The sequence below is a fragment of the Triticum urartu genome, chromosome 5A (assembly GCF_056163025.1).
Source record: "Triticum urartu cultivar PI428250 chromosome 5A, HENAU_Tu73, whole genome shotgun sequence".
Lineage (NCBI taxonomy): Eukaryota > Viridiplantae > Streptophyta > Magnoliopsida > Poales > Poaceae > Triticum > Triticum urartu.
In genome coordinates this window covers 47,774,915-47,796,641 of record NC_141877.1, presented here as the reverse complement: position 1 = coordinate 47,796,641, position 21,727 = coordinate 47,774,915, and positions in this window count along the sequence as shown.

Below are 21,727 nucleotides of genomic sequence, written 5' to 3'. Positions count from 1 at the left end.
TACGGGGCAAATCTGCGAATGCTCCTAGAGAGCTCCGGATTCGGGTAAGTAACAAGTAACTTACTTTCACATGTTTGCGTTGCATAAAGAATGCCTTACCCGCCGCTATCTTTTTCAACGCCTCCACCTCTTGGAGGGCCTTCTGGGTTTCGGCCTTGGCAGACTTGGCATTTTCCTTGGCCACCGCAAGCTCGGACTCTTGCGTCTTCGAGTCAAGCTCCAAACTCTCATGTTTTTTCATGAGAGCCTAGAGCTCTTGCCGCACCTCGCCAACCTGCGCCTCATACTTCTCCCGCTCGATGCGCTCCATGGCCGCCCTCTTCTCGGCCTCGGACATCGCTTGCTTAAGGGTCACCACCTCAGTTGTGGCCCCTACAATAGCCATTTTAATCCTGTCATTTTTTGCAATTGCACCTTTTATATATTTAAATAAGGTATCTCTTACCTTCCTTCTCCTCGAGCTACCGCTTGGCAAGGCCGAGCTCTTGTTCGGACCGCTCGAGGTCCTGCTTCAGCGTGCCCACCTCCGCAGTCAGTGCGGCGGATGCTAGCAGCGAAGCCTGCATACGCATATTGACATACTTTTGTTAGACTCCTGCGAATTTTATTGGATCCTCTATTCGGATTTTCTTTCCGAACGCCAAACAGAGCATCAGGGGCTACTGTCTATGCGGTAATATTTTTACATATTCTTTACTTACCTCAAAGCCTGTTAAAAGGTTGGCACAGGCTTCAGTTAGTCCGCCCTTGGCGGACTGAACCTTCTGGATCACCATACTCATCATAGTTCGGTGCTCCTCGTCGATGGAGGCGCCGTTGAGCACCTCTAGCAGATTGTCCAGTGCCTCCGGTTGGACGGGGGCCACCAGCTCAGTAGGCTTGCTCCTCTTGGAAGGAGGTTGCCTGCCGCGGTCCGGAACCGTTGAAGATTCCGGCGCGGTGTCCGGATCAAGGCCATACTTGGAGCCCTTGGGGGTTCTATCCCCTTTACTCCTGGAGTCCGGGAGGTCGCCTTGCGGCGCCTCCAGGACCACCTCCTCCTGGCTTGGAACCTGTTGGGAAAACACTTTGGCATCGTCCGTAGGGCGGGGGGAGGTAGCCGTCGGAAGCGAATTCACATCTGATGAATCCAGTGAACCACTCGACGACACGTCGAGCCGGTCTTTGGGCGGGCTGCATAATCATATTAAACATAATGAAAAGTTGTGCAATAAAGGAATACTATGAATCACTCTGGTGTCCGGATACTTACGATTTCGCCAGGGGCTCGGCCCTAAGCGGCCACTCCTCCCCGCTGTCGTCGGCGTTGGTGGAGTAGTCCGGAGGAAGGGTTTTTCCCCTTCTTGGCCCCTTCGGCCTCCCCAGTTGGGGCGGCCATCCTTTTCTTTCCTCCCCCCGCTGGAGGGGGAGAGGCTTCTTCTTCCTCCTCCTCGTCTTCACGGGAGGAGGGCGTCTCAGAGTCATCGGATGAATCTGATACCACCAAGCGTCGGGAACTCTTTCGAGTTCCTGTGGTCTTCTTCTTGACGTTCTTCTCCGGCACCACGTAAGGGGCCGGAACCAGCAGCTTCTCCAAGCGAGCATCGGCTGGGTCTTCGGGCAGAGGGGCCGGACAGTTAACCTGTTCGGCCTTCTTCAACCATTCCTGTCAAAGGCACGGGAGTTTAGATCCCGCATAGAGTCAAACTATGAAAGATAAATGTCCTGTAATAGGTAGAAACAGCTTACCGCGTTAGCGTGACGCTGCGTGCTGAATCCGCGATCTTCAGTCGCGAATGCGGGAGCCTCGGTGCCCTTGAAAAGCACCTTCCAGGCATCTTCGTACGTCGTGTCGAAGAGCCTGCTTAGAGTTCGGTGCTGCGCCGGGTCGAACTCCCATAAACTGAAGGCCCGTTGTTGGCATGGGAGGATCCGGCGGACGAGCATGACCTGGACTACGTTGACCAGTTTGAGCTTCTTGCTCACCAGGTTTTGGATGCATGATTGCAGTCCGGTCACCTCTCCTTTTTCACCCCACAACACGCCTGTCTCCTTCCAGGAGGTGAGCCGCGTAGGGGTTCCGGATCGGAATTCGGGGGCTGCAACCCACTCAGGGTTGCGCGGCTCGGTGATATAGAACCACCCCGATTGCCACCCCTTTAGGGTCTCCACGAAGGAGCCCTCGAGCCATAGAACGTTGGGCATCTTGCCCACCATGGCACCTCCACACTCTGCCTGGTTGCCGCGCACCACCTTTGGCTTGACGTTAAAGGTCTTGAGCCATATGCCGAAGTGGGGTTGGATGCAGAGGAAAGCCTCGCACACGACGATAAATGCCGAGATGTTGAGGACGAAGTTCGGGGCCAGATCGTGGAAATCCAGGCCGTAATAGAACATGAGCCCCGGGACAAATGGGTGGAGAGGGAAGCCCAGTCCGCGGAGGAAATGGGGGAGGAACACGACCCTCTCATGGGGCCCGGGGGTGGGGATGACCTGCCCCACTTCGGGAAGCCGGTGCATGATGTCGTTAGACAAGTATCCGGCCTTCCTCAGCTTTTTGATGTGTCCCTCCGTGACGGAGGAGACCATCCACCAGCCTCCCGCTCCGGACATGGCTAGAGAAAGGTTGAGGTGGGGAATGCGGACTTGGGCGCTGGAGCTCGAGTGCGCGGAAATGGATGAGCAAAGGAGGAAGAAGGCGTGGATGAAAAAGGTGGATCCTTATCCCCTTATATGGGCGGACGCGACTATGCGTCCCCACCAGCCTGGTAAAACTCGCTTATCTCCCAAGCGCCGTAATCAATGGCCGGTTGGGTTACCCACGCCCATATTGATGAGAATCCCGGAATAAGGGGACACGATCTCTGCTTCGACAGGACATGCCAAGGAAACCGCCTCGCTAAATGCGCTGAGGTGGGACGATAAAACGATTCGAATAAAGGCTTGGCCGTGGTGTGATGTCACACTACGGAGTACGTCAGTAGATTAGATTTGTGTAAATATTATTCTCTCTATGGCAATATGTGGAAACTTATTTTGCAGAGCTTGACACTATCCTTGTGTTCAAAATCTTCTATGAAGTACTTGGAGGAGGAACCCGCCTTGCAATGCCGAAGATAATCTGCGTGCCGGACTCGTCGTCATTGAAGCCTAGTTCAGGGGCTACTGAGGGAGTCCTGGATTAGGGGGTGTCCGGATAGCCGGACTATACCTTCGGCCGGACTCCTGGACTATGAAGATACAAGATTGAAGACTTCGTCCTGTGTCCGGAAGGGACTTTCCTTGGCGTGGAAGGCAAGCTTGGTGATACGGATATGTAGATCTCCTACCATTGTAACCGACTCTGTGTAACCCTAGCCCTCTCCGGTGTCTATATAAACCGGAGGGTCTTAGTCCGTAGGACGAACAACAATCATACCATAGGCTAGCTTCTAGGGTTTAGCCTCCTTGATCTCGTGGTAGATCTACTCTTGTACTACCCATATCATTAATCAAGAAGGAGTAGGGTTTTACCTCCATCGAGAGGGCCCGAACCTGGGTAAAAACATCGTGTCCCTTGTCTCCTGTTACCATCCGCCTAGACGCACAGTTCGGGACCCCCTACCCGAGATCCGCCGGTTTTGACACCGACACCCACAGAACACGAGTATATAACAATGCATGGTCTGTTAGTTACATTGAAGAATTTGTTTGTGAGGACAGAACATGATTACATAACATGCATGACATGGTAGTTTCCTGTGAAGAATCGATTGCGAGATAACATGAGTATAACCATGCATGGAACTTCTATATTTTTGAACCCAGTATACATTTCCCTGTATTTTCCTCCCAGTTCCAACAGGGACATATCAATGCTATTTGTTGCATTATCCTACTCATACTCTGAACAATGCTGATCTTACATTAACAATGCCTCTCCTTTTTGATATGATGCAGTGTCCCTACAGTTACTACCCTTTGTAATCACACCACCTTTGCCAAAAAACAGGAAGCACAACTGGTTCCTCGCTCGATCAGACGACGGCAAAAGACTGATGATCATTCGGACACATGAGCCGGAAAAGTTATATTGCAAAAACCCCACTGTATACAAGCACCGTGTAATACGTGAGTGTCCGGACAGTGGCTGTTACGTCTATGAGCAGGATACCAGCTTGTTGGGGCCTTTAGGATTTTTTAGTTGGAGGCGGGTAAACAACCTTGGTTCACACTCTCTGTTTCTCAGACTCAATTATCCGATTAACCAGGAGATCACCATTGGCAAGGACCTTGATGGCAGAGAGGCTCTGTTTGCTATGGAAAACTGTGTCTACACGGCGAGCCCTATGAGTTCGGGAGCAAACTCCCCTGATTGTCAACGATACAGCCTGCAGCCAAAAGAAGGTGAGAATGACAAAGGCATCCGGATTAACTTTGATCATTGGATGTCTCAATTACGACAGGCAGTGATGTGGTTCAAACCTTCAGGTTGATAGGTAATTGGGCTGTTGCATCGAAAGGGTGGAGTACTGGTGTCTCCGGATCACTGGTCGCTGAAGCGGGGCTGCAAATTATGATGTTGTTGGATCATCTCCTCGAATGACTTTGTTTTCTTTGCTGCTGGTTCTGGATGGGAAGTTCTTTCTTTTGTTATGCATATTCCTTGTCATTTGGTCATCCTCGTCTATGTCACTCTTACTATGTAATAGTTGCTTCTGTTTAGAATGTCATTCTCGTCTGGATCACGAGAGTCTGAGCACTGCAGACGGGTGCGTTTTGGTGGTGTAGCAAGACTTCTTATGAACTGTCATGTCTTGCTGTTTACGTCAGTAGTAGTCACTAGTCAGTGTTTGAATGTTGTATGTATCGTTGTTTCGAACTGTTTATTGTCTCGAACTACTGGTGGGCTAATGAGGGCATCACCATTCTCCAGTTGTTGGGGATATAACTATTTGTGTAAGCCACCCAGGAGGGGCCGAGTTACACAAAGAGGGACTCATCAGAAGAAGCCCAAGACCAAGCTAGAAGATGGCGGTTCAATAAAGGGTCTAAGGCCCATAGGCGACTTAAGGCCCATGGTGGTAAACCGCCATGATGGCATGACTTGTATCATAAGGTAGAATTAACTAGTCACCGAGCCGGACACTGTCTATGAGCCGGCCGGGACTCTATAGGCCGCAGGGCGTCAACTCGTGTATATAAGGGGACGACCCGCCGGCGGCTTAGGGCAAGAAACAACTCATCGAGAGCCAGGCATAGCATATCTCGCTCCCTGGTCATCGAAACCTCAGCAATACCAACCCAACTTGACGTAGGCCTTACCTTCATCGTAAGGGGCCGAACTAGTATAAACCTTCTCATGTCCTTTGTCCCGATTAACCCCTTTAAGCCTCCTAGTTGTGATGGATCCACGACTAACACTACAAGAAATATGTCAACTTGTGACCACCACTATTGGTCACTGAATGGTCACAAATTTCCATTTGTGACCTTTTTGTGACCAAAAACATAAGGTCAAAAGCTGGCCGTCGTAAACTGACTATAGCGACCTTTCTTCTGGAATGGTCGCAAACGTTTATGACCAAAATAAGTCCACTGTGGCGTTTTGGTCACTAGCAACCTCCCCAGGCCACGTAGGCATCCAGCGTGGCAATCTGACGTGGCACAAGATTCAGCCCGGTCCAATTGGGTGTTTTACATGGGCCGAGCCCATTAATTCAACTTTTTAATGTATTTTTCCTATTAATTTTGGGTTGACTTCATGGGCCAAGCCCAACATTACAGCCTTTTTATTTCCAGGGCATGATCCTTTTTTAGACCATTTATTTTTTGGGTCACATCTATTTCTCAATTGGGCCTCAGCCTTTTTACAGTCCATTTCCTTAATTTTTAGTTTTTTCCCTATGAATATTATTTGGAAAATGCCCATTTTAGATGCCAAATACTATTAGGCCCCACTTGTCAGGTTCTAATTAAAGACAAACCAGGTTTCAATTTCCACACAATTATTTCAGTCAGAACAGCAAAGAAATGAAAATTTTCAAACCACATGCCAATTTTGGCTAAGAGCACAATCTTTACATAATTCATTTCACCATCACCATTACATGTGATACTATCACAACATATAACTACTACAACTACACTCCTGACTTTTTCACTTTCACTTTTAGGTTGGAGCTTCTTAAGTGAGAGGAAACACCATTTCTCGATATGTTCATACACGCTGAACAAAGGCACCTACCAATAAATCAAAAGAGTTAGAAAAAAATAAAAAATATATAGAAAGCAGCTAGGGACTAAATCATGAAGCATCTCTACATATTCATTTTCAGAATGAGACATGTCATATGATTGGAATTTGGTACCAGAAATGACATCAAGAAATGCAAACAGATTTATGCACATAGTATCATGTTGTATCTCAGTTGTAAGAATACGAACAGATTCATGCACAAAAGCTTTTGATCAAGCAAACAACTAATTTACTCAAGTATCAATGGCACGTATGCTGAAGAGCAATGGTATGAACAATAATATCATTAGTATTAGATCTGATGTGCATTTGTTTGTCAATTGTAATTACACAAAACAGGATATAATGTTTCCTTGGTGCAAAACATACATGTTTGGCAAGGACAGAACTGGTCGACTACGAAATAAATAGGGAAACACAAACAAAGATGGCCCAGTAGGATACGAAGCAACTAGGCATTTTAACTGCTTAAAACCGGTTATGAGTTCGACAAGAAAAATATTAGCAGCGCCATTTCCTAATATAATCGGTGAACCACAATAGAGTGTAATTAATGGAGAGTGCTGGCTGTACTGAATGCAAAACATGCATGGTCTAATCGAAGATCCGCTGCAGCCACGACATCGATCAACCTTCATTCAGTTGAGAATAACCTTGTAAACTACTGAAATTAAAACATTCTGGAGCAGAAGCTTACTTGAAGGGAAAAGAACTCGGTGTTGAGGTTCTGGGAGTTCTACAGGATGTGCACCACTTGCAGCCACATCTCAGGGTTATTTTGCAGATCCCGCAGTATCAGATCAGCGGCACTCCTCTGAAACAACGCAGCCCATTTTCAGTCAACATAAACCACAGCAGTAGTAACACAACAGCAACACTGCACACCCAGACCCATCTACGATAGCATGCAATCGGTTTCCAGGATGGAGAAGTAGAAACAATTGTTCAGAAAGGAAGCACATTTGACTGAAGTACCAATTTTTAGAGTTTGTATAGCATCATGAACAGGCAACTGTAAATCATATGTTACCACACTAGAATGCTATCTAGAAAGAAAGATACAAGGTAGGCGCCTATCATTTTGCACATACACACACTAACAGAAACGAAACAAGCAGATTGGAAGGCTTGCTGCACATCCTGTGCAGGGGCATCACCGTAAACATAATTGTAGACAAACTAGGGTGGTGCTATTCTGTAGCAAACAAAATTATTGGATCCATACAAAGTAAAGTAATTAGGCAGCCTTGAGGAACCCAAATCCATGGCTGCTAGATCGAATGAAACAAGGAGGGGAGAGGGGACAGAAGGGAGTTGGGTGGCTGGATGACAGCGCCGTGGATTTCGAGGTCCAGGTGGAAGAAGCCCTTGATGGCAGCGGCTATGGTGGATGGGTGCGCCCCTCCTGCTCCTCCTCCTCGAGCAGGACAAGGCCGGCAACTACACTGTGAGGAGAAGGCCCTCCTCTCCTCTCCAGGCGTCGTCCTGGTCGCTTGCCTGCATGGCCAACCTGCATAGACGAGACAAGAAGGGGTCAGGGGAGAGAGAGAGAGAACAAGAGAGCAGAGGAAGAGGGGAGGCACGAGCATCATATCAGGTATTGCATAAGTACAGGTTATCATATCAGGTATTGCATAAGGACATCTAGGGACATATATAAAGCATCAGATTAATATAAGTTCTTCCATTATCAGAAAAGACCATGAAACAGACATTCTGAAACCAACTAAAATCTAATATAATCAGAATACAAAGTAAATAGACTGTAAACTGAAGGAAATATTATAGTGTGGATAATGAATTTAGATAAAGGGGTGCATTGCATCTCAAATCACATTTCTGTTGGTATATACAAATTTAGAACGGATCATCGTATAAACAACCTAGAGATCTTTTATGCATCAAACAACATAACCATTAAACCAACATAATCTACCCAAACAAGGACAGTCTAACATCAGGTATTTCTACTTGTAATACGAGTGACGGATCAACAATAGCAGTCTAACATCAGTAAGTACAGTACTTGTTAAACAAACGCTGCCCAGCAGGTACCCAGGTTTCGGGTAATCGAAGGCCTTTCGTTTGTAGTCCCCAGCTCAGGCAAAACATCAAGCGGGTACTTGATAGGCTCGTCGATGCAGTACTTCCCCAGCTGCACCACATCGGCCACCTCCTAATGGCCTTCCTCCAGAAGCAGCACTTCCCGGTCAGTTCCTTTCACCTGTCGACGGCAACATGCTAGCTTTGCTAAGAAATCATACAAAAAATTGAAGCAAACTATAACTGGGACCAACCAAATTTAGTGTGAAGGTAAAGGAACAACAGAACAAGCAACTCTATTAGCTTCATCAGTAGAACAACTTGAGTTACCATGGTCAAGTTAATGGAGAAACATGTTCCTTATGATTAAACTAACTATTAGAGTACATGCTCTGGATATAAATGGAAGCAGAAGAATGTAATGAGATGTCAATAGTCTCTGCGAGGTTTATGCAAGAAGGTATTTTTATACTACCACTTGCATGATTTATTTATTTGAAATAGTAGGAGAACTACTATATTCACTGATTATAGAAAGCTCAAAATGGCAGTCGCACATAGCATGGAGTATTAGTAAGATTTACAGGATGGATATCTCCCATAGCATACACTCAAGATCTCAAACAAACAGATGGATATAGCATCACACATGCAGATGGAAGAAAAAGAGGCAAAGGATCAATCACAGGGCATCCATCATCCAACCAATGATTTGGTAGAATTCAACCAATGCACAGAAGCAAAGTTCCATAGTTGCTAGCTAGGTGTTTGCAAAGGAAAATGAATCGCGATTTCTTTTGTTATGAATCATTCAAATGAGGGGGTTTACTTCTTATCCTTTAATTTTAATGCATCAGGGAACCACAGAAATCACACTTAGGAACAACTAATGATCCATGCTGCCACGAATCTCCTAGTAGCGCGTAGTGGAACCCCTGTAGTTATACCTGGATCTCCGTGAGTGCCTCGATGCGCTTCCTGACCTTGGGCTACAGACTCTCAAGTAAGTCGATGTGCCGCGCCGCCAATCCCTACAGCGTGTTCTGCACAACCATGGCTGCACCTTGCTGCTGCCCATCGCACGGTAATTCATCTCAATTTTGTGGTTTGCATAATGAACAAACAATCAAGCATCAGCATCTCTATACACTCAGCAAGCAACAATAATAAAAGCAACAAGGCCAAGCACGGGAAGGAGCCAACAGTAGCTGCCCAGGCCGGCCCCTTCAGCTGGGGTAGTGCACTGAATTCTGACCAGTACAACAGTAATTTTGCACAAGCATGTATGAATTGAACAGACATAGATTATAACTAAACCATTGCCAATACAGCAGCACTTTTTCACAAAGATATATGAAGTAAACTGAACACACATAGATCCTAACTGAACTCTTGCCAGTACAGCAACATTAAGTTCTGAAGATGAATAGTATAGAAGATCTCTCTATTTCTTCACCAGTGCACATCAAGAGCATGGAACAGAGCTTACAATTGCGGATGCGGGCGGCCGGGTAACCGCACGAGGAGTAGGTGCTCTTCTGGAGGTGGAAGTTGCGACGGCCGTAGCGGATGCAGAGCGTGTGGGAGAGAGGGCCTCTCTGGGAGGGAGGGGAGGATCTTGGCACAGCGGCGGGGGCCGGCTGGATCCAATCGATGAGGTCGCAAGATCCGAGGCGGAGCTTCTTCTGGTGGCGTCCTTGGCCTTGGCTAGAGCTGCTATTCATTCCCTGTGAGACACAGAGGCCGCAAGGTGACGGAGAGGGAAGGGAAAGGCAGAGGAGGAGGAGGAGGAGGAGGGGATGGGGACAAGACGAACCTCGCCAAGGACGTCGGGGAAGAGACGGCATCCGCAACAGCGGCTAGGGTTAGCCGCGTGCTGGTGGGTGGGTCGCGCGAGGAGCACCAAATCCGGTCGATGGAGATGGTGCAGTGGCCAGAGGAGAGCCCGGTGGAACTGCTCGATCTAGATGGGCAGACGGTGCAGCGGGCAGAGGAGCTGCTCGATCCAGATGGGCGGCTGCGTCCCGGATCTCACGGGAGGAGGGGCTATGCGCCGCCCTGATCCTGGATCCGGCGGCCTCTAGCCTCGCCGTCGCCATCGCCGGTGGCTCCTCTGGCTGGCGCCATGGGTGGTGGATCGGGGAAAGGGAGGTGGAGGTGGCGGCGGCAGGGAGGAACAGAGCTCTAGGGTTCGGGCAAGAGGGAGAGAGGCTGGATGAATGGATCGATGGATGGATGCTTTCTGCGGTGGGCTGGATGAATTGATCGGTGGATGGATGTTTGCCACGTCACTGATCCATGCCACACCAGATTCCACCAATCATCATTCAGCTTGTGTAATTTTGTTTTTTCTTTTGTTTTTTTATATTTTGTACCCTCTTATTCTAGGTAAACATTCAACATATTACCCGCTTATATTTTTTAAAATGACCCAATATTTTGCACAAGTGTGTATCTTGGGACGACAAACAATGTTGATTTTAGGGGTTTTCGTTTTCTTTGCATAAAAAATCATTTTTTAATTTTTGGAGTGCCTGCCAATAATCGGGTTTTTTCTGAAGGATCTACCATATATTAGTTGCAAAATTAGACCAAATAATTTTTTCTAAAATACTATGCCATATTTAATGCATAATTGACCAAATGATTGGGTGTCAAAAGATTCAAGCAACCTCTCGTGAAAAAGACAAATTTCCGTCGATTCAGCTGGAAGAGGGTCAAATTTGAACTACAGCTGCCTCATAGTTTGCTATTTATTTTTTCCAAAAATCATTTCTAGGTACATAAGTACCTATTTAATCAAAGAAACACCAAAAAATTCCAAGATTCAACCACAAGCTAGGAACGGTCAAGCCCGCCGTTTTGACCGCATTTTGAAACGGGCATAAAAAATTCAAAAAAAATTGAAAAATTGAAAAAACTTCGCATTGTGTCATTATATGTGACCAAGTTTCCAGGAAAAATAATAAACTTGTAATACGGAAGTTATTTTAGAAAAGTCAGCTATCATGTGTGAAGATTCATGGATTTCAACCCAAACGCTCAATCTCATGGTCATATTCATGGCATAGTTTGTTCAAATGATCTCATATTGTGCACAAGGGTGCATCTTGGAATTCCAAACAATGTTGCCAAAGGGAGTTTTCATTTTCTTTGCACGGAAAATTCATTTTCCATTTTTTGAGTGCCCGAAATGAGGTTTTTTTGTGAAGGACCTACCATATATTTGTTGCAAAATTGTACCAAATCATTTTTCTAAAATATTAGGACATATTTAATGCACAATTGACAAAATGGTTGGGTGTCAAAAGTTTTGATCCACCTCTGGTGAAAAAGACAAATTCCCGTCGATTCAGCTGGAAGCGGGTCAAATTTGAACTGCAGCTGCCTCATAGTTTGCTATTTATTTTTTCCAAAAATCATTTCTAGGTACATAAGTATCTATTTAATTAGAGAAACATCAAAAAAGATCGAAGATTCAACCACTAGCTAGGAACGGTCATTCCCGCCGTTTTGACCGCATTTTGAAACGGGCATAAAAAATTCAAAAAAATCAAAAAATTGGGAAACCTTCGCATTGTCTCATTATATGTGATTAAGTTTTCTGGAAAAATAATAAACTTGTAATACGATAATTATTTTAAAAAAGTATTCTCAGAAACGAGCTATCATGTGTGAAGGTCAATGTCTTTCAAGCCAAATGATCAATCTTATGCCCGCATTCATGGCATAGTTTGTTCAAATGATATCAAATTGTGCACAAGGGTGCATATTGGAATGGCAAACAATGTTGCCTAAGGAAGTTTTCATTTTCTTTGGACGAAAAAACCATTTTCCATTTTTCGAGTGCCCAAAAGGAGGTTTTTTTGTGAAGGACCTACCATATATTTGTTGCAAAATTGCACCAAATCATTTTTCTAAAATACTAGGTCATATTTGCTTCACAATTGACCAAATGGTTGGGTGTAAAAACTTTTGATCCACCTCTCATGAAAAAGACAAATTCCCGCCGATTTAGTTGGAAGTGGATCAAATTTGAACTGCGGCTACCTCATAGTTTGCTCTTTATTTTTTCCAAAAATCATTTCTAGGTACATAAGTATCTTTTTAATCAGAGAAATATCAAAAGTTTTCCAAGATTCAACCACTAGCTAGGAACGGTCAAGCCCGCCGTTTTGACCGCATTTTGAAACGGGCATAAAAAATTCAAAAAAAATCAAAAAATTGGAAAACCTTCGCATCGTGTCATTATATGTGGCCAAGTTCCCAGGAAAAATAACAAACTTGTAATACGGCAGTTATTTTAAAAAAGTGTTCTCAGAAACGAGCTATCACGTGTGGAGATCAATGGCTTTCAAGCCAAATGATCAATCTTATGGCCACATTCATGGCATAGTTTGTTCAAATGATCTCATATTGTGCACAAGGGTGCATATTGGAATGACAAACAATGTTGCCTATGGAAGTTTTCATTTTCTTTGGATGAAAAAACCATTTTCCATTTTTCGAGTGCCCAAAAGAAGGTTTTTTTGTGAAGGACCTACCATATATTTGTTGAAAAATTGCACCAAATCATTTTTCTAAAATACTAGGCCATATTTAATTCACAATTGACCAAATGGTTGGGTGTAAAACTTTTGATCCACCTCTCGTGAAAAAGACAAATTTTCGCCGATTCAGCTGGAAGCGGGTCAAATTTGAACTGCAGCTGCCTCATAGTTTGCTATTTATTTTTCCAAAAATCATTTCTAGGTACATAAGTATCTTTTTAATCAGAGAAACACCAAAAAAATTCCAAGATTCAACCACTAGCTAGGAACGGTCAAGCCCGCCATTTTGACCGCATTTTGAAACGGGCATAAAAAATTCAAAAAAAATCAAAAAATTGGGAAACCTTCGCATTGTGTCATCATATGTGGCCAAGGTCCTAGGAAAAATAACAAACTTGTAATACGGCAATTATTTTAAAAAAGTGTTCTCAGAAACGAGCTATCATGTGTGGAGATCAATGGCTTTCAAGCCAAATGATCAATCTTATGGCCACATTCATGGCATAGTTTGTTCAAATGATCTTATATTGCGCATAAGGGTGCATATTGGAATGGCAAACAATGTTGCCTAAGGAAGTTTTCATTTTCGTTGGACGAAAAAACCATTTTCCATTTTTTGAGTGCCCGAAAGGAGGTTTTTTTGTGAAGGAACTACCAAATAATTGTTGCAAAATTGGACCGAATCATTTTTATAAAATACTAGACCATATTTAAGGCACAATTGACAAAATGGTTGGGTGTAAAAATTTTGATCCACCTCTCGTGAAAAAGACAAATTTCCGCCGATTCAGTTGGAAGCGGGTCAAATTTGAACTGCAGCTGCCTCATAGTTTGCTATTTATTTTTTCCAAAAATCATTTCTAGTTACATAAGGACCTATTTAATCATAAATACATGGTTTGGTGGCGATACGTCGAGGTTTGGGCGGTGGCCGAGGGCCCCAACTCTAGAGCGCGTAAACTCGCATGCCCGTCGCGTGGTCACCGCGTGACCGTAATGTTGCCATGTGTTCTGGGCGGCTTAGGCATGTCTAGTGGGTTGGGCACTCCCCAGGTTGGTGCTAGGAAGAAAATTACAACATAAAATTCTCACGAGAAGACCGATCGATGCTCAAACATGAATTAGCAGCCAAGTGTTTGATTAGCGGTACAGGAAATGCACATGGCCAATGGGCGTGAGTTTTGGCTGAGGATGATCATCTACTAAGGAGAATGTCTTCACAAATTTTTAGCTCTAAAGGAGGATCCTAGGTGGTACTTGCTTTGCAAAGTACCACGCTGGACAAAAATATGAATGTTGAAGCTGGGCTCAACATAATGAATGGATTGAGCTGAAATTTTGTGGAGGATGGTTATTTGGGCATAGGAAAGCATTGTAGAAAATTGATACCATTTGGACATGCCAAAGTAGTACTTCCTTCACAATGCTCTTCTATGGACAGAAACTTGGGAAAACTAGTGAGAGAGATTGGATGAATGAAATGAGCTCAAAATTGGTGTAGGTAATTTACTTTGGTATGGTCATGCGCTGGTCAATTTTCAGATCATTTGGGTAAGCCTAGCTAGTACTTACTTCACAAAGCTTCTCTCGAGGTAGAAACTTTGGAAATTTCCCGAGAAAGATTTACTAGGAAAATTGAGCTGAATATTATCATGTGGCAATGATTTGGGTATGGAAGAGTGCCCGAAAAGTTTGAGGGTAATAGGAGGGGTCTATATAACACTTGCTTTGTAATGTGCCAATTTGGCCATAAAATGTAAATTGAACCTGGTTTCACATAGATGATTTGACTGAGCTGCAATTTGGAGGAGGGTGATAATTTGGGCATATGAAGAAACTGTATAAATTTCATGTCATTTAGAGATACAAAAAAGGTACTTCCTTCACAATGCTTCTAGGTGGACAGAAACTTTGGAAATTTGCCGAGGAAGATTTGCTAGGAAAATGGAGCTGAATTTTGTCATGCGGTAATGATTTGGATAGGAAAGAGTGCCCAAAAATTCGTAGGGCAATCAAGAATATATAAATAGCACTTCCTTCATAAAGTGTTGTTGTGAACATAATAGGAAAATGAATATTGTTGAATTAGTTTTGAACTAGGCAAGGAAGGATTTTTACATATTTGATGAAGATATGACCCAAAGAATTTATGAGATTTTTTTGGGAATTTTGGGAATGATAGAAATATAGGTTGCTTCACAACCTAGGGCAAAAACTGCCACATGGACATAACACATAGGCAAAACTGATGAGATGGCGCCTAGTCATCACAACCCACCACAATCTACAAGGCTATGACCATCTATATTGGTCATTAACAACTAGAAATATGGCAGCGGACTAGCACTGTTTGCTTTGTGACCATTCCGTGTAAGGAAATTACGACCTTTCTGACCAAAATGGTCGTAATGGTTTAGGGTTTGAAGCCCCCTGAACAGCTTTTTACCAATTGGTCTAAAATGGTCATAAATTTATGACCAATTCTTCGAGGGTCACTGACAGAAGGTCATAAGTTGACATATTTCTTGTAGTGTAAGTCCTTGCAAGAGGACATCTGCCGTGAAAATTCCACGACAGTTGGCGCCCATCATGGGGCCAGCGCACGGTGGATTTGAGTTCTTGAAGGGCAGCTTCGAAGGGCTCAAGGGATACACGGTCGGCCGGATGACCAAGAGTCGCCGCAGCAAGATCTACATCGACGACGAAGGCTGGGGCCCCGACGCCGGCTCAATTGAGTACGGGTACCGGGTCCCCTTCGGCGGAATCTATGTCTTCATCGGCCGGATTGGTGAGCCAGGCCCTGAGCCGGACAACTGCACCGACCTCGTCGAGACGGCTCAGCACGCGAGACCCGCCCGGGCTCAACCCGTCGTGAAGCGCGCCTTCGTGGGTTGCATCCACGGAGGGGAACTTTCTGAAGGACCTGTAGATGGTGGTGAGACGGCCGTCCTCTCCGATGGTGATTCGTCCGCTGGTTCAACAGATTCGTTGTACCCATTGCAAGACGGAGGGCTTGGGGGCTGTTCCGATGGCAACAGTATTCCGGACCACTCTGAGTCGCCGAACTGGGCAGGAGTCTTCATGGCTGGCACTCAACCCAGCCAAAATTCCACAGCCGCAGCAGCAATAACGTCCGGGTAAGGAGCAGCCGGGGCAGGAGGCCCCGTGCGCCCGCCGGCTCAGGTGCTGATGGATCTCATGGATAAGTGTCGTGGTATTTCTCACGGGGGGCTTGCGAGTCGACAGATGCCACAAGGGCTTAGTGTGTGGGTAAGACTGCTGCTGATAGGCCCGGGAGCGGGTATGTGAGTAGCACGCGCTAGTTACCCAGGTTCGGGGCTCTCCGGAGAGATAACACCCCTACTCCTGCATGTCTGAGCATATCTGATATATCTAGTACAAAGTGCTCCTAGAGCTGTATCTAAGATCAGTACCATGGGTATCTGACTTGGTGTATGCCTGCATGAGACATGCTCTAGTGGCCGGCTATGCCCATGGCCTATGGCCGAATGGATGTGCGTGAGCTCATGTGTGAGTGAGTGTGGATGGATGGATGGGTGTGTGCCTTATATAGGCATGGCTAGCTTAGTATGTAAGCTATGTGGTGGCATGGGAGCAAGGGGGTATGGTGGGGTGTCACGCTTGTCCCCTAGGTCACTTCATAAATAGTGCCAGGGGACAAGTGACACTATACATGATGGCATCGAGGTACAACCGTCTCGTCCGCGGTATGGCCGCCACGTCGGGGTCTTGTCGGTGTCGGGCTGCAGTCGGCAGCCGGCTGGTTTGCGCAGTCGGCAGCCGGCTGGTTGGCGCAGTCGGCAGCCGGCTTGGGAGCCGGCGGAAGCGGCCGAGCAGTCGGACTGAGGGGCTTTGCCAGCCCCGATGTCTTGAAATATTGTCTTGCCGTCTTCGGGGTATCCGTGTCCAATTACTCCGACAGTAGCCCCCAAGCCTCCGGGCAACTTGGCAAAGTTGGGCGGAGGTTTTTTTGGCAAATGTTCATGGAAATGATCATTAAAAAGGACAAGGTTAGTCCACGCAAATATATCATATGCTTTCTTTTAGTAGTGCAAGTTTTATGCGGAGGGTGCCGACTCGGTTTCGTCCGAGCCCCCTTCAATCTTTTTCGTGTTCCCTCCACTCCTTGGCTTGTGCTCTTGCTTGCCGGACAGCTGCTCTGCGGTCTGTGGCTGAGAGTGGGCCGCGAAGTGGAGTGTAGAGTACTCAGAGTCTAGGAGCAGATTCAGCCGAGTAGATACTCATAAAAGAAACGACCGGGTCGCCCGAACTGTTTTTCTTCCCGGACGTTTTTCCTGTGGGTGGCCTCCAGCGTTCACTCTTGCTAGTCGGACAGCCGCTCTGCGGTCTGTGACTAAGATTGGGCCTTTGGTACCACGCACGGTACTAAGCCGTCTGCGGGAACTAACGTCTCAGGCCAAGCGGCCAGCCCCCGGGCCAACTCTGGCTGGCGCCGGGGCGAACAGTGATGCAACTGTAATAAAAATGCAGAGATAGACCCCGAGCATCGCTCGGGGTTATCCGTGCTTGCGTGGTGCAAAAAATATGCGGGTGAGGGGCTCACATTGATTTTTGTGTAGTCGCGGTCATCGAAGACAGCCGGCGCGGCTCGACGCTCGCGGAGTGCGTCGGCGCACCCGCTGGGTGCAGCCTTCGAGCCTCCGGTTGCTCGAAGGGGAGTCCTGGCCGGTCAGGCTCGACCAGCCAGGCGGCGAGGCGTCTTGCAGCGCCCCTTTTTTTCTGATGGCTACTGACAGCCGGACAAAACTCTTCTCTTGTCCGCAATCTTCGCGGGGGCGCGCCAGCGCACCCGCTGGGTGTAGCCCCCGAGATTCGGGCCGACTGCTCAGCAGTCGGGCCGGATCTCCCGGCAACTACTTTGTCTTCTTTCCCGCGGGGGGCGTCAACGCACCCGTTGGGTGTAGCCCCCGAGATTCGGGCCGACCGCTGAGCAGTCGGGCCGGATCTCCCGGCGACTATTTTGTCTTCTCTCTCACGGGGGCGCGTCAGCGCACCCGCTGGGTGTAGCCCCCGAGATTCGGGCCGACTGCTGAGCAGTCGGGCCGGATCTTCCGGCAACTACCTTGTCTTCTTTCTCGCGGGGGCGCTTCAGCGCACCCGCTGGGTGTAGCCCCCGAGATTCGGGCCGACTGCTGAGCAGTCGGGCCGGATCTTCCGGCAACTACCTTGTCTTCTTTCTCACGGTGGCGCGTTAGCGCACCCGCTGGGTGTAGCCCCCGAGATTCGGGCCGACTGCTGAGCAGTTGGGCCGGATCTTCCGGCAACTACCTTGTGTTCTTCTCGCGGTGGCGCGTCAGCGCACCCGCTGTGTGTAGCCCCCGAGATTCGGGCCGACTGCTGAGCAGTCGGGCCGGATCTTCCGGCAACTACCTTGTCTTCTTCTTGCGGTGGCGCGTCAGCGCACTCGCTGGGTATAGCCCCCGAGATTCGGGCCGACTACTGAGCAGTCGGGCTGGATCTTCCGGCAACTACCTTGTCTTCTTCTTTTTCTTCTTCAGACGGCTGGGCGGGCGGGCCTCGACACGGCAGTCGGGCTCTTTGCAGCCGGCCAGGTCGCCAACGGTCGGACGCACATCTGGCAGTTGGACGCAATTTTTTTTTCGTAGCCGGCTTGGCACCTAGCCATTTTTCTCCAGCCGGCCCTTGGGCAGGCGGCCCTTTTTTCTTTCTTGCCCTGGCCGTCCCCTCTCTCTCTCTCTCTCTCTTTTGCAGTCGGCCCCTTGAGCAGCCGGCCAATCTTTTTCTCTGTATGAGCAGCCGGACAGGGGCGGGACGTGGCGAAAGTCGACGGCCGGGTCGCGGAAGCCGGCCAGGGCACGCGGAAGCCGGCAGGCGGCGGAGCCGGCCGTCCGGGTTGCTGGCGGAGCAGCGGAGCCGGCAGGCGTTGGAGCCGGAGCGTGGCGACCCGGCAGGGCCGCCGACACGGCGAGCCGGCCGAAGCGGGGATGCGTCGGGTCGGAAACCGGCAGGGGCGCGGGGCGAGGTTGGTGGAGACGGCAACGGGGCGCAAGGCGGGGCCGGCCAGGGTGGAGAACTCGGCCGCTGGTGGAGGCGAAGCCGGCCGGCAGGGTCCAGCGCGCGGGAAGCGGCAAGGCGGAGGCGGCCCGGCAGGACGGAGCCGGGGACTCGGCCGACGCCAGCGGAGGAGCGGTGCCGCGCGAGGGCGCGCGCAGGGGCCGGGCGCGCGGACGCTGGGTAGTGGGCAGAGCCGGCTGGGAGGAGCAGGCGGAGCTCCACCTGAGTGCGAGGGGAGCCGGGCAGGTGGAGCGGCCAGACACCTTGTGGTCGTGGCCTGGCCAGGAGCGGGGCGGCACTGGGAAGCCGGACGCGGCTGGGCGACGGGGCGCGGAGGGGCGGAGAAGCCGGCCAGGCAAGGCGGTCCCGGCGGCTGGACGAGTTGGAACCAGCGGCCGGGTGCGGAGGCGGAGCAGGCAGCCACGGGCGGGCAGCAGCCTGGCCGGAGTAGAGATGGCGCAGCCGGCGCGGGGCGGCCCGCACGCTGAGACGCAGAGGCAGGCGGACGCGGCCTGGAACCCAGCGCTGCACGAGGCCGGCGCGCGGGGGAGGAGCTGACCCCAAGGGGACGACGCGGAGATGTCGCAGCCGGCGCGGTAGCAGTACGGGGCGAGGAGCCCGCGGTGTTGAGGCAGGGGCCAAGGACGCCATGGCCGTGAGGGGAAGGAGAGGAGCGTGCGCGTTGGCGCCTGAAGGGAGGGCTCGCTCTTGAGCTTGAGCACTACGGCGGCGTGGCCAACTGCATGATAGCGGCCGTGGCCGGCGAACGGGCGATGGCTGACTTGCATCTGGCCAATAGGAGTATATGAATAGTGTCTTGATTGTATCTGGCCATTGTACATGTGTTATACGGCCATGGTTTGACTAATGTCTGGGATGTGTATTGGCAGCGTACAAGCATTATCTGGCTTGTGTATCGCTAGTATGTGGCTATGGTTTGACCACTGCGTGACTTGCATCTAACTAGCTAGCATAAATGGAATATGGAGCGAAAGTGCGTCTCGGCCGGAGCAAAGCACAACGCGAAGGGGAGCAGACGCGAGCGGTGCGTGGATGGACGCGGCCGACCGAAACGAGGAACCGCGCGCGGCGCGCGCGCGGACGTACGGCCGGTGCTGCGTTGGTGATGACGAAGATGACGAGGCCGACGGCTAGGACGCGCCACCCCTTGCGGCCACTCCGGGGGCGGCACGATGTCGAGCCCCCGAGCGCTACTGGAGAGAGGGCGCGACGCCGCGGTGGAGGTGATGAAAAAAGGGGTCCCACCCGAACTGCGAAACCAGCTGCAGCGTGGTAGCATAGTAGTAGTACCGCCCCACGGTGTGCGCCAACTATCGTGGTATTTCTCACAGGGGGCTTGCGAGTCGACAGATGCCACAAGGGCTTAGTGTGTGGGTAAGACTGCTGCTGATAGGCCCGGGAGCGGGTATGCGAGTAGCACGCGCTAGTTGCCCAGGTTCGGGGCTCTCCGGAGAGATAACACCCCTACTCCTGCATGTCTGAGCATATCTGATATATCTAGTACAAAGTGCTCCTGGAGCTGTATCTGAGATCAGTACCATGGGTATCTGACTTGGTGTATGCCTGCATGAGACATGCTCTAGTGGTCGGCTATGCCCATGGCCTATGGCCGAATGGATGTGTGTGAGCTCATGCGTGAGTGAGTGTGGATGGATGGATGGGTGTGTGCCTTATATAGGCGTGGCTAGCTTAGTATGTAAGCTATGTGGTGGAATGGGAGCAAGGGGGTATGGTGGGGTGTCACGCTTGTCCCCTGGGTCACTTCATAAATAGTGCCAGGGGACAAGTGACACTATACATGATGGCATCGAGGTACAGCCGTCTCGTCCGCGGTATGGCCACCACGTCGGGGTCTTGTCGGTGTCGGGCTGCAGTCGGCAGCCGGCTGGTTGGCGCAGTCGGCAACCGGCTGGTTGGCGCAGTCGGCAGCCGACTGGGGAGCCGGCGGAAGCGGCCGGGCAGTCAGACTGAGGGGCTTTGCCAACCCCGATGTCTTGAAATATTGTCTTGCCGTCTTCGGGGTATCCGTGTCCAATTACTCCGACAATAAGCTTACAACCCTGTTAACTGCCACAGTCATCACTGCGAATCAAGATGAGCATAATGCAGAGGTGGCACAGGTTCGTGAGGAAATAGCTCGGGCCAAGGAGGCCTTATCCGCTGAGGACACCAGATTGGCCATAGAATGGGCGGCTTTGGATGCACGGGCGCAGCAGATCCATTCAGAGGCTTTTCAGCTTACAATGAGCCTGAACGCGTCTAATGAGGTGATGAGGAGAAGGCATCAGAAAACTCAATCCCTTTACCTCCGGTTTACGATCCACAGAACCTCTTCGCGACACCCGGAGCCGGTCCAAGTAACCCGCCAGAGGTCAATCAGTTCATGACAGCCGGGAGACCGGTTCAACCTCAGGTGACGGTACCTCCTCATGGGGACATGGCACCGCCCCGTTATGTACTGATACCACCGGGTCACTTCTCCAACCCCATGGAGAACTTAATTGCAGCGTCGGAACGTTTGGCGGCTCTTCCTGTGGACGGTGATGATCCGACAACAGTGGAGACATGGAGGATCAGAGATCTCGTTTAGACAGCCCTGGCTCAGCAAGAGACCTATTCTTATAGCCGGGACAGGATTCATTCAACTCCTCTGCCTTGGTTAGCACCGCCTCGTCCAAACCGGAGTCCGAGTTATAGTAGGCACATGGAGTCAGAAGCCTTGTCAAGCAACGCCCAGCGCCATAACCAGCCCGGCGGATATAACCCGGTGCAAGACCGAATACGTCAGGAGGATGAGCGGGTGGCTCAACTAGCGGCTCAGGAGGCTCTTCCGGATTAC